Raw genomic sequence first — 10,800 nt, 5'->3', positions numbered from 1 at the left:
GTAGCAACAGAATGATCTTGCAATTGGGGGGTCACTATAATCTGAGGAACTATATTAGAGGGTTGCAGCATGAGGAAGGCTGAGAACCGCTGACTTACACTATGCAGCTAAGGACTGGTGCAGTCAAGATGCAGGCCCACAGCATACTGCTGGCTGCCCTCCTGCTCCCCACTCTTTGTTGAATTTCAGGTCATTTTTTTTTATCATTTTCTTTTCTTTCTTTCTTTTTTTTTTCTTTTTTTCAGAGCTGGGGACCGAACCCAGGGTCTTGTGCTTGCTAGGCAAGTGCTCTACCAATGAGCTAAATCCCCAACCCCTATCATTTTCTAATAACTTAAAGGGCTTAAAAAACTGGGGTTCTGAGAGCCACGGTAACTAACCTACTTGAGGTTATATGGTCTAGCTAGGATTTCCAAATCTGATCTCTAGAATCACAGATGGTCCAAAGTCTGAAGCTTCTTGACTGTCAATATGATTTCTGCCAGTAAAAATTCCACACACCAAAACTTCATTTCATGCGTAAAAGTATTTTTAAAAATGTCCTATGGAATATTTTCAGACTTCGTGTCTAGGACATGAAAGAAATATAAGTTAACTTTGTGTTTCGAATGCTAGGGTTCAGTGTTCTGCTTTACCTTGAGCACATCAAATACACATGCATGTTTAAAAATCAGAATGCCAAATTAGTCTGACCCCAAGTCTTTGATGAACTACCTGCAGCTTGTCATGTGACAGGGTTTTGTTTGGGCCCAAGCACAGTTCTGATGTCATAGGCTCAAATCCCTTGCCCTTTCCTAACACTCTTTTTCCACAAAAACAAGAACATAAAACCAAAACATATATAACACAATAACACACCTAGCCCGAGGCTACCAGCAAGCCCGGTCACTAAGTAGGTGTATTCTGTCCTTGCACTACAGAGCTAAGTATATAAGTACTAGAGTTGAGACAGCAAACTGATTCATAGAGGGGAGGAAACGTACACCTGGCCTTTATAAAGTCTTAGCTCAACAGGAATCTGAATTTCAAACCTTGTCCTCAGGCATGGTAGCACAAGCTTGTAATTCCAGCATTCAAGAGACTGAGGAAGGAAGGTAGGAAAGAAGAAAGGAAGAAGGATGGAAGGAAGGGAGGGAGGGAGGGAGGGAGGGAGGGAAGGAAGGAAGGAAGGAAGGAAGGAAGGAAGGAAGGAAGGAAGGAAGGAAGGAAGGAAGATCACAGGCTGGAGCTTTGGCTACAATACAGGTTACTTGATGAGTTCAAAGCCAGCCTGGACTGCAAGTAAGACTCTGGAAAGACACCAACCAACTAAGAGCCCTTGCTGCTCTTCCAGAAGACCTGGGTTCAATTCCCAACATCAATGTCTGGTAGTTCACAACTGCCACTAATCTCAGCCCCAAGAGATCCAGTGCCCTTTCCTGACCTCATTAGTCACCCACATGTCTATGGTATTCTTTCACACTGGCAACGCACACAAATAAAATCTTTGAAAGCCATTGAAGTTTGTGTGGGATTAGAAATTGCTGGCATTATTTGCTAGATGTGAGTATTAGTTAACTCGTTATATTGCTATAGCCAAATACCTAAGAGAAGTAACCTAAGAAGGGAAGGTTTTGATTGGCTCGCAGATGAGGGCAGAGTACATCCCAGCAGCAGGACTCAGAGGCAGGGAATCTTCAGTCAGGAAGCAGGGCATGATGACGGCTGCTGCTCAGCCGTCCATCCCCTTCCTTTTAGAGAATGGTCCCACCTATATTTGAGGTAGGTTTTCTCACCTTAATTAGCCTAAGCTAGAAAATGCCCTACAAAGCTCAAAGATTTGTTTCCCTGGTGATTCTAAATCCAGTGAAATTTATAATCAAGTCTAACCATCTCAAGTCTACCCCTCATCAGCTTGACAATGAACACCTTTAAATCTTACCATTCTCAGAGGATGTAGGCAGAATGAGGGAAGATTCTTTGCCAACATTATTAGTTCCAAAGATGGGAGGAGAAAGACCACCCACCCAAGTTATCGTGGGCAGATTAATTAAAGCAAGTAATTAAAGCAAGTTTTTTTTTAATTCATATACATGTACACAGGCTTCCTCTCACTAAGGTGGAGTTTCAGAGTTCAGCACTGGATGTGAGGAAGACAAGGTTTTTATAGCTCAGAGATTTGGGGGGAGGGGGTGTCCAAATGGGGAATTTGGCAGGCAAAATAGGCAGGGTTGGAGGTGCAGAACATAAGTATAACAAGTTAGTCATAATGATCTCCCGACACAAAGCCATAGCAACCCTTTGGAAACAAAGGTAGGGTTGCAGGATGGTTATTAACTTTTTGAAACAAAGACACAGTTCCCATTTCAGAAACAAGCAGAACAAAATAATTTGTAGCTGAGGTTGCAGGTGGGACATAGCCGATCCTTGAGAAACAGAAGTTTAATCACAAACAAAAATGAAGCTAGTTTTTCCTTACTCTAAGATGGGGTTTAAGCCGGTGATGGAAGCAGCCATGTTCTTCAGAATGCCCCACAAATGCCCTCTAATCTACTTCCTGGTAGGGTCGTTGTTTTTGGGTTTTTTTTTTTTTTTTTTTTTGAAACCCCATGAGACCCCTTCAGAGTCCTGTTTCTCTCAGGATTCTTGTCTTTTGAACTCCAACTAGAATGGCCCATTAACCTCTGCCTCAGGATGAACCTTCCAAATCCCCCCACACTTCTGTAAGCCACTTCCAAAGGCATAAGGAACACACGGTCAGTGTCCAGTAGCACCAGAGCAGTGGCCCTGCTCAGTCCCAGTTTTCTGTATTAGTGATTTGTTTCGTTGCTGGGACAAAAGCAAGTTAAAGAAAGGTTATTTGTATCCCCTGTTTACAGAGTACACCAGGGTGGTGGGAGGACGAGACAGCTGAGCACACTGTGTGGAGACCAGAGAGAGAGAGAGAGAGAGAGAGAGAGATGATTACTGCCTGCTCAGCGCACTTTCTCCTTGTAATTCAGTCTCCAAGTCTAGCCTATGGAAGGATGCGGTCCACACTTAGGATGGGTCTTTCCACTTCAATTAACCGAACCTAGAAAACCATTCACAGCCATTGCCAGAGATTTGTTTCCAAGGTGATTTTAAATCCTTTTAAGCTGGCAAAGACAATAGACTACCACGATATGAACAAATTGACAGATGATTTTGTTTCCAGAATTTATGCCAATTTATTCTCGAGAGTAACAGCAAGGGAAGAGAAAAGAGGAAATACAGTATTGTCCTCTTCTGTCCACAGGTAAAGTGTTTGAAGGAACAGGAAAGGGAAGAGGAATGTGTGAGGTTGGAAGCCTGGCTCTCAGCTCAGCTTCTGCCTTCGTAACCTTGAATTAGGCACAGCTTGATGTGCCTCTGAATTGCGTCTTTGTACTGTAGAACCTGATGCCGGGTAACAATCTGCGCATTTCCCCACAGCGAAATCGAATGCGGTAGCAGCATCAGTAACAGTGTGGACCTGAAGTCCCAAGCACTTTACAGGTTAGGTCAGGAGGATCCCCAGTTCAAAGCCAACTTAGGAAACTTGGTCTAACTCTGTCTCACAGTCAAAGAGTAACAAGGGGCCTGTTGACGTAGGTCTGAGGTAGAGAACGATCCTGGCATGTGTAAGACGCTAGATTTGATGTACAATATTGTATTGATAAAAGTGTAAAATAATGAATAATGATCATTGTGGACACTATTAGCATTCATTACTGCAGTGTTGCCTATAAAAGCGGCTGAGCAGAAACCTTTTCTGACAAAGGGTTGTGTTAGTGGGGCCAGTTGCATATGGCTATTGTTTCCTTCTGAACTCAGCTTCCTATTCTCTAGTCTATTAAAATATCTAAATCAATTGCCGAGCTGAAGATCATTCTGTAATCTGGGGTGTTGACAAAACTTACCTCACACTAAGAGGACAGTTCCTACTGAGGTGACCTCTCCAACCGTTCACTGGCAGTATTCTTTGTTAATGCAGCTCCATATGTGTGCAGTGCTAAGCTTTTGAAGACATGGTTTGCTTTTTCTCTCTACCTCTCAAATCATATTTTATTTAGAAGTCATTAGAGATGCACACAGAGTTACATCTCTAATCCTAGGAAGACTTTTCATATAGTAGCTGGGTGTATTGTATATTGTCATGATATAATAACAAAACCAGACAATTAAAATTGATAAGTTTATATTATTTAGTCTACACCTTATTAATTGTTCCACGATTGCCCCTTTCGTTACCTGGGTTCCAGTTCCAAGGCGGGATTGATCCTACTTCTTTGCTGTGCTGCAGAGCTGATCTAAATTCCAGATCAGATATGACAAACTTGTTTTTTCAAGGCCTAGGTAGTAAATATTTACATTCCATTGGTCATGAGTAGTAGTTCTAAGGGAACCACTCAACTCAGCCAAAAGCAGCCACAGGTACGTAAACAGCCACATGTGGCTATGTTCCAGTAAAATTCTCCATGAACACCCCCTTGTCCTTTTTGTGTGTTTGGTTGCCATGGTCAGCTGTTGTCCAATAATATCAATGGAAGATCCCAGAAATGAATAACTCACTAGTTTAAAATGGCGGCCCGCTGTAGGGTTGTAGGTAGCATGAGGTCATCTCGCAGTGCCTCACACCATGTGAATCATCCCAGTCCAGAGCATCAACTCTGTGCGATATCTCCCTTTAGTTATCTGGGAGCCGGCCTGGTTACCACACCGTCTGGTACAGTACTACAGCACTCTCTTGTTCAACTAACTTGAATTTTACTTAACGAAGGTCCAGAAGAGCAAGTGTAGTATGATGCTACCAACTTGGGAAAGGCCAAAGAAGCCACAGAGCACGACACTTCGTGTTAAATGGTATCTTCTGTCACCACAGGAAGAAGGGTAAGCATGCTGGAATAATCTATTATTGGGGGGGGGGAAGGCCTCATGTGACTTATTACATTATGCCTTTATAATTATTCACTTTGGTAATAGCTATTATTAGTCTCTTACTGTGCATGCTTTATAACTTTAATAAAGGTGTGTATGGATAAAGTTGGGAACTAGGCATGCTTCCAGGCGTCCACTAGGGATCTTGAACACATCACCTACAGAGGTATAAAGACTTAGGGAATACAAAGAAATATAAATATAAGGGCTAGGAAAACAAGATGCCAGTTGAATTTGATTGGTGGGTCTCAGCTTGCCTAGTCTACACCATCAGTTCCTCACATGTGGACCCAGACCCCAAGATGTGTATCAGATAGGGACATGTGTCGTGTGCAGAGTTTTAAGCCTCAGTCCAGAAACTGAAGGCATGAAAAAAAATCTGTGTTTAATGAAAAGCTGTTCAATGTATCTGATGCACAGATCTAAAAACTTCTGAGTTGCCCTGATTTCCAAGACCTTGTAATATATCCCTCGGTCATGGTTTGATGCATGTCAGTGATTAAATTCAAATTACATATATGTGGTAAGGCTAGCCTAGGAAATAAGTTGTGCTGGCTTCATAGTCCTTATGGGGAGGCACACTGTTTCTATCTGTTCCCTACTGAGGAGGCCTTGGGATCTTGTGTGCCAAGTTTCTCCACTGGAGTTACTCTTTGTAACCCCTGAGCATCATGTAGGAAGTTACATCAAGACTGAAAACACTTTCATCTGCACAAGACTGGGCTGGTCAAGATTCCATCCTGAATGGGAGAAGCATCCATGGGGCTCTACTGTGGCAGTTCATGGTTGCTGGGAAAGGCTTCGTTTTCTTTGGTGGTGTGGCCATGTCTGGTAACTGGCATCCCACCCACGCTCATGCAAAGCAAACCTGATTATTCTCAGTAGTTTGCATGTGTAAAATGACATGAAATATAGGAGGGGGACTTTCTGGGAAGAAACAGAGTTTCAGCAGAAGAGGAAAGGGGGACGAAGAGAGCATAATTGGGTGGGAAATGACTAAGCTTCACTATATACATGTATGACATTGTCAGAGGATAAATTTAAAGTACATTCATGGCTCAATTGAACGTCCACTGACAAGTCTTGATTCTGAAGTGATGATTAGCACTTGCAAAAAATGACCTTAATGACTCTTCTATTTCAATTATTTTCTCTAATATGTGTAGTTAAAATTGCACTGTGTGAACATCCCTAATGCCTCAAATGCTTACTCATTGGATGACTTATGTATGATTACAAACCTATGCCTTCTCATTATCACGAATTTTGTCCTTTTAGCCTTTCCAGATTAAGCAAAGGGAGTCCCTCAAACAGGGCCCTTTGTCTTTTTGACACATTTTCATCTCATTGCCTGCTTTGTGCTTTCCACTTTTCTCATGATTCCTGGGTTGGGGTGAGAGTGGGGAGGTCTAGACATATGTATACTATTTTAGCTGCACAGAACTTTTAAATATGTGGGGCGTGTGTGTGTGTGTGTGTGTGTGTGTGTGTGTGTGTGTGTGTGTGTGTGCAGGTGACTGGGGAGGACAGAAGAGTACATTGTATCCCCCTGACACTGTAGTTACCGGCAATTACGAGCCACCGGACATGGATACTTGGAACTGAACCTGGATATTCTGCAAGAGCAGCAAGTGCTCTTTACCACTGAGCCATCTCTCCAACCCAATGCACAGAAATTTTTAAAAGACAGAGAAACATCATTAAGGAAGGATGGAAATAAATCTACACAGAGAAAGTAGGGTTTCTGCCCAGAGGAAGCCAGTATTTTACATTCATCTTTTAAGATTTATTTTATTCTTTTTTATTGGATATTTTATTTATTTACATTTCAAATGTTATCCCTTTTCCCAGTATCCTCTTTCAAACCCCATCCTATTCCCCTTCTCCTGCTTCTATGAGGGAGTACTCCCTCCCACCCACACAGGCCCTAGCATTCCCCTATGCTGGGGCATCAAGCCTTCACAGGACCAAGAGCCTTCCCTCCCATTGATGCCAGACAATGCCATCCTCTGCTACATATATGGCTGGAGCCCTGGGTCCTTCCATGTGTATTCTTTGGTTGGTGGTTTAGTCCCTGGGAGCTCTGGGAGAGTCTGGTTGGTTGATATTGTTGTTCTTCCTATGGAGTTGCAAACCCCCTCGGCTACATCAGTCCTTTCTCTAACTCCTCCATTGGTATCCCCATGCTCAGCCTGAAGGTTGACTGCAAGCATCCGCATCTCTATTGGTCAGGCTCTGCCTGAGCTTCTCAGAAGGGCTATATCACGCTCCTGTCAGCAAGCATTTCTTGAGTCTGGGTTTGGTGGCTGCATATGGGATGGATCCCAGGTGGGGCAGTCTCTGGATGGCCTTTCCTTCAGTCTCTGCTCCACCCTGTCTCTTTATTTCCTTCATACAGGAGCAATTCTGGGTTAAAATTTTGTGGGTGGTGGCAGGTGACCGTGAGTGCAGGTGCCTGCATAGGGCAAAAGTGCCACATCTCCTAATGTAAGAACTATAAACGGTTGCGAGCCCCCAGCATGGGTGTTCAGACTCACTCAAGCCCAGGTCCTCTGCAAGAATGGTACACATTTTAACCACTAAGCCCATATTTTGAATCCCTAATATTCCTGCAAGTGACTATAAGAATTTCCTTTGAGTAGGAGATGATATCATCAACAATGCCAACATTAGATAATTCATCCCCGTGTAACAAAGAAATGAGACTCTCAAACTAGAGTTCCTAATCTTCTTTCATAGAAGAAATTTCACACAAACTATGTGTCCTTTCCATGGACCTAGTTTCTATCTAGCTTTGGAATGAGTATTCTGTCCAAAACAAATAACACTATCGCCCAAGCAGCTCATTAAAACATGGATTCAGGAAAAAGGTATTGTGTTCTGCCCATGTATGAGACACAGTTTTGACATTTCTGAGGATGGGATTACAATGAAGCCTCTGGTGTGTGACACAGGCTCGGGGTTACACAAGGTGTGGGCCAGCTGCTGCGGATTGCTACAGCAAGCTTAGGCCGGTCCCAACACCCACTTCTGTATGGCTTATGCCATGGGTTAAAGTTCAGAAAGTGTGACAGATGAAAGGTGGCACTTGTAGGCCAGGAGCCCAGAGCCCGATCATTTGTCCCTCACTCACACAGTTGGAACTGACAGCAACAGCCCATTAATTTGATTTGTGTTGACTTACTGTATTTATCGACCAAACACTTACCAAGTGGCACAAGACACTTGAGGGATCCTTCCTGAGGATTAAGAAAGGATGGTTTCCACTTTTTTAAGTGCCAAAAAAGTCAAATAAACACCAAAAAGTCAAACACACACAGACAGACACAATAGAAGTGACACATGGGGGCCAGTGAGATGGCTCAGCAGATAAAGGCATCCAACCGGCCCTCCCACGTACATGGAGAGAAAGGAATCTCACGAATTGTCCTCTGGCCCCCACACATATGCTACCACACACAAAAGTAACAAATGCTTTAACCAGGGCAGTGATAGTAAGGGTAGAGCGATATCTACAACCAAAGAGTAAATTACACACATACATCAACCCACGTGACAAACATCGTTCATGAAATACTTTTTGTGGGTCAGAAGGGAATGGCGTGCCCAAAGGTTATGGGTTAGAGTCTCACGGGAAGCTCAGACAAGCGCGTTAGCTGGGGACACTGTTACCTCAACGTCTGATGTGACTGGGACTGTCAATTCGCTCCCCAAACTGCACCCACACAGATGTCGATGAAAAGGTCTATCCCCCGCTGACTGTTCCTTGTCACAGGGATATCTCCGTGGTCCCCTCTGATGGCCTCACAACTTCACAGCTAGCTTTTCAAAGGAGTAACCCTGACAGAGAAGACAAAAGCTGCAGAAAATCTTTTAGAACTAACCACAGCTAGACATACTAACACACACACACACACACACACACACACACACACAGAGGGATGCTGAGGAGGAAGGAGAATCATGAGCTGCAGGCCAGCCTGGTTCAAAAGGGAGGCCCTGTCTCAAAAGCCAAGCAGACAAAACTAGAAGTAGAAGGTGAATGATCATCCCTGCCGTGTCTTGTTTGTTACTCTGATCATCCTTATTCAGTATGAGAAAAGAACCCACAAGACTTAAAGTCAACAGCCAGAGATAACCATAGGCCACCTTAGATGCTGGTCACCATGAGGATGCAGGGCACAAAGAAACTCTCTGATAGAACATGACAAGCACGTGGCTTCCCTAATTATATGACTTTGTCAAAATAACAGGTAAGGCTTGCGCATTTCAATTAATGTCTATACATTCTTCATAAACTGTGAGTAGTTGTGACGGCTGGGGAAGGCGTGAGAATAATTATGATCATGTACTTCATAATGGCGTCTCGGTCAGTGATACCCGCCTGCATACATGAGATACGTCACTGTCATCAACGCTTCCTAAAATCTGTCTTTGTCATCAAGCGGTGCATCTCCAAATCCCCCGATGGGCAAATATTAAGGAAAGTAGTTGCAAATTAAGCAATCTGGCCCTTGAGGTGGGCACTGGAAAACTATTATTTCATTAACAACCCTATAACCAAAATAGATAATGGGACTCTTATGAAAAAATGAATTCCACCTCTAATCAATTATATTTAATGTTAACTTCTTGACAATATGTACCAACCCTTTCTTTTCTTCCATGTTTAATAGTAAAATGACGATTCGGGCTGGGGCTGTAGCTCTATAGTCAAGTGTTAGACCTATCTGGGCTATTCCCTGAGACGTGACGTGTTGTTTTGGTTGATTGGCTGGGAGTGGAAGTGTGGGTTCATAGCCTACCATGCTACCCTTCCCTGCCTAGCCTTTTAGTTTCTTCAATTTCATTTTAGTCTTCAGTGCTGCTGATTGCAGAAGCCTACGTGAGACTGTCCCAGACATTTCCCTTCTTCACCTTCCCCTCATGAAAGGGACTACTCTGTAGACTTCAGTCGTTTGCCAAATCAAACCTCGTCCCTCCTATGTCCCCAACCCACAGCCATGAGGCACCGTCACAATCCTGGACTTCAGGGATCTACTTGTGTATGTCTGCACTGGTCATTTCTCATGAATGAGCCGGAGAGTTTGAGATGAAAGGACAACACATCACCCTCAGAGCTTTTTGTAATTCCTGTGTTACAGGAAGAACACATTTCTCACTTGGCATGGCATCCCTAGTTCCCAGTCTGCTTCTGTGTCTCCTTTTCTCCTCAGCCCCTGCTGGCCTACTGATTACTTTTGGGGTGTAGGTACACACCTCACCATTTATCCCACTCCTGGATTCCGTAAAGGCTTGCATGGCTGAGGGAGACAGGCACACTTGTGTAAGAGAAACAATGAACTTTGAAATCCAGCGTGGATGGACTGGTGCAGTTCAGTGGCAAAGACTCTCTGAGTGTGGGCAAGCCCTGGCTCAAATAGCAGTCCATACCAAACCAAACAGTACTGTAGCTCTAGGTTTCCTATAATTCAAACTTACTTCATCTCAAGATGTCTCAACTTCGAAATCCAGTTAAAGCTCAATTTGGACACTTACTAACCTTACTCAGATGCAGTCGAAGAATATAAATGTTTCTAATTCCTAACATCATGTCTTTTAGCATTATCAACATCCTCAATCTGTATTTTATTGTCAGGTAAGCCATGATGCTTAAATCAATTTGTACCAATTTAAGAAGTAACTTCAAGAACTAGAGGGAGTCTTCTCAAGGCTGAGGGATCATCATGGGAGGGGGAGTTAGGGCTTCTATTCCAGTGAAGAGACATCATGACCATGGCAGTTCTTATAAAGGACAACATTTAACTGGGGTTGGCTCACAGTTTCAGAGACTTAGTCCATTATGGTCACGGCAGGAAGCATGGTGGCACACAGGCAGACACA

Source organism: Rattus norvegicus, chromosome 8 (assembly GCF_021556685.1).
Source record: "Rattus norvegicus strain SHRSP/BbbUtx chromosome 8, alternate assembly SHRSP_T2T, whole genome shotgun sequence".
In the NCBI taxonomy this organism is placed as follows: Eukaryota; Metazoa; Chordata; class Mammalia; order Rodentia; family Muridae; genus Rattus; species Rattus norvegicus.
The sequence above is the reverse complement of the archived record's forward strand: the minus strand, read 5'-3'. Positions refer to the sequence as shown.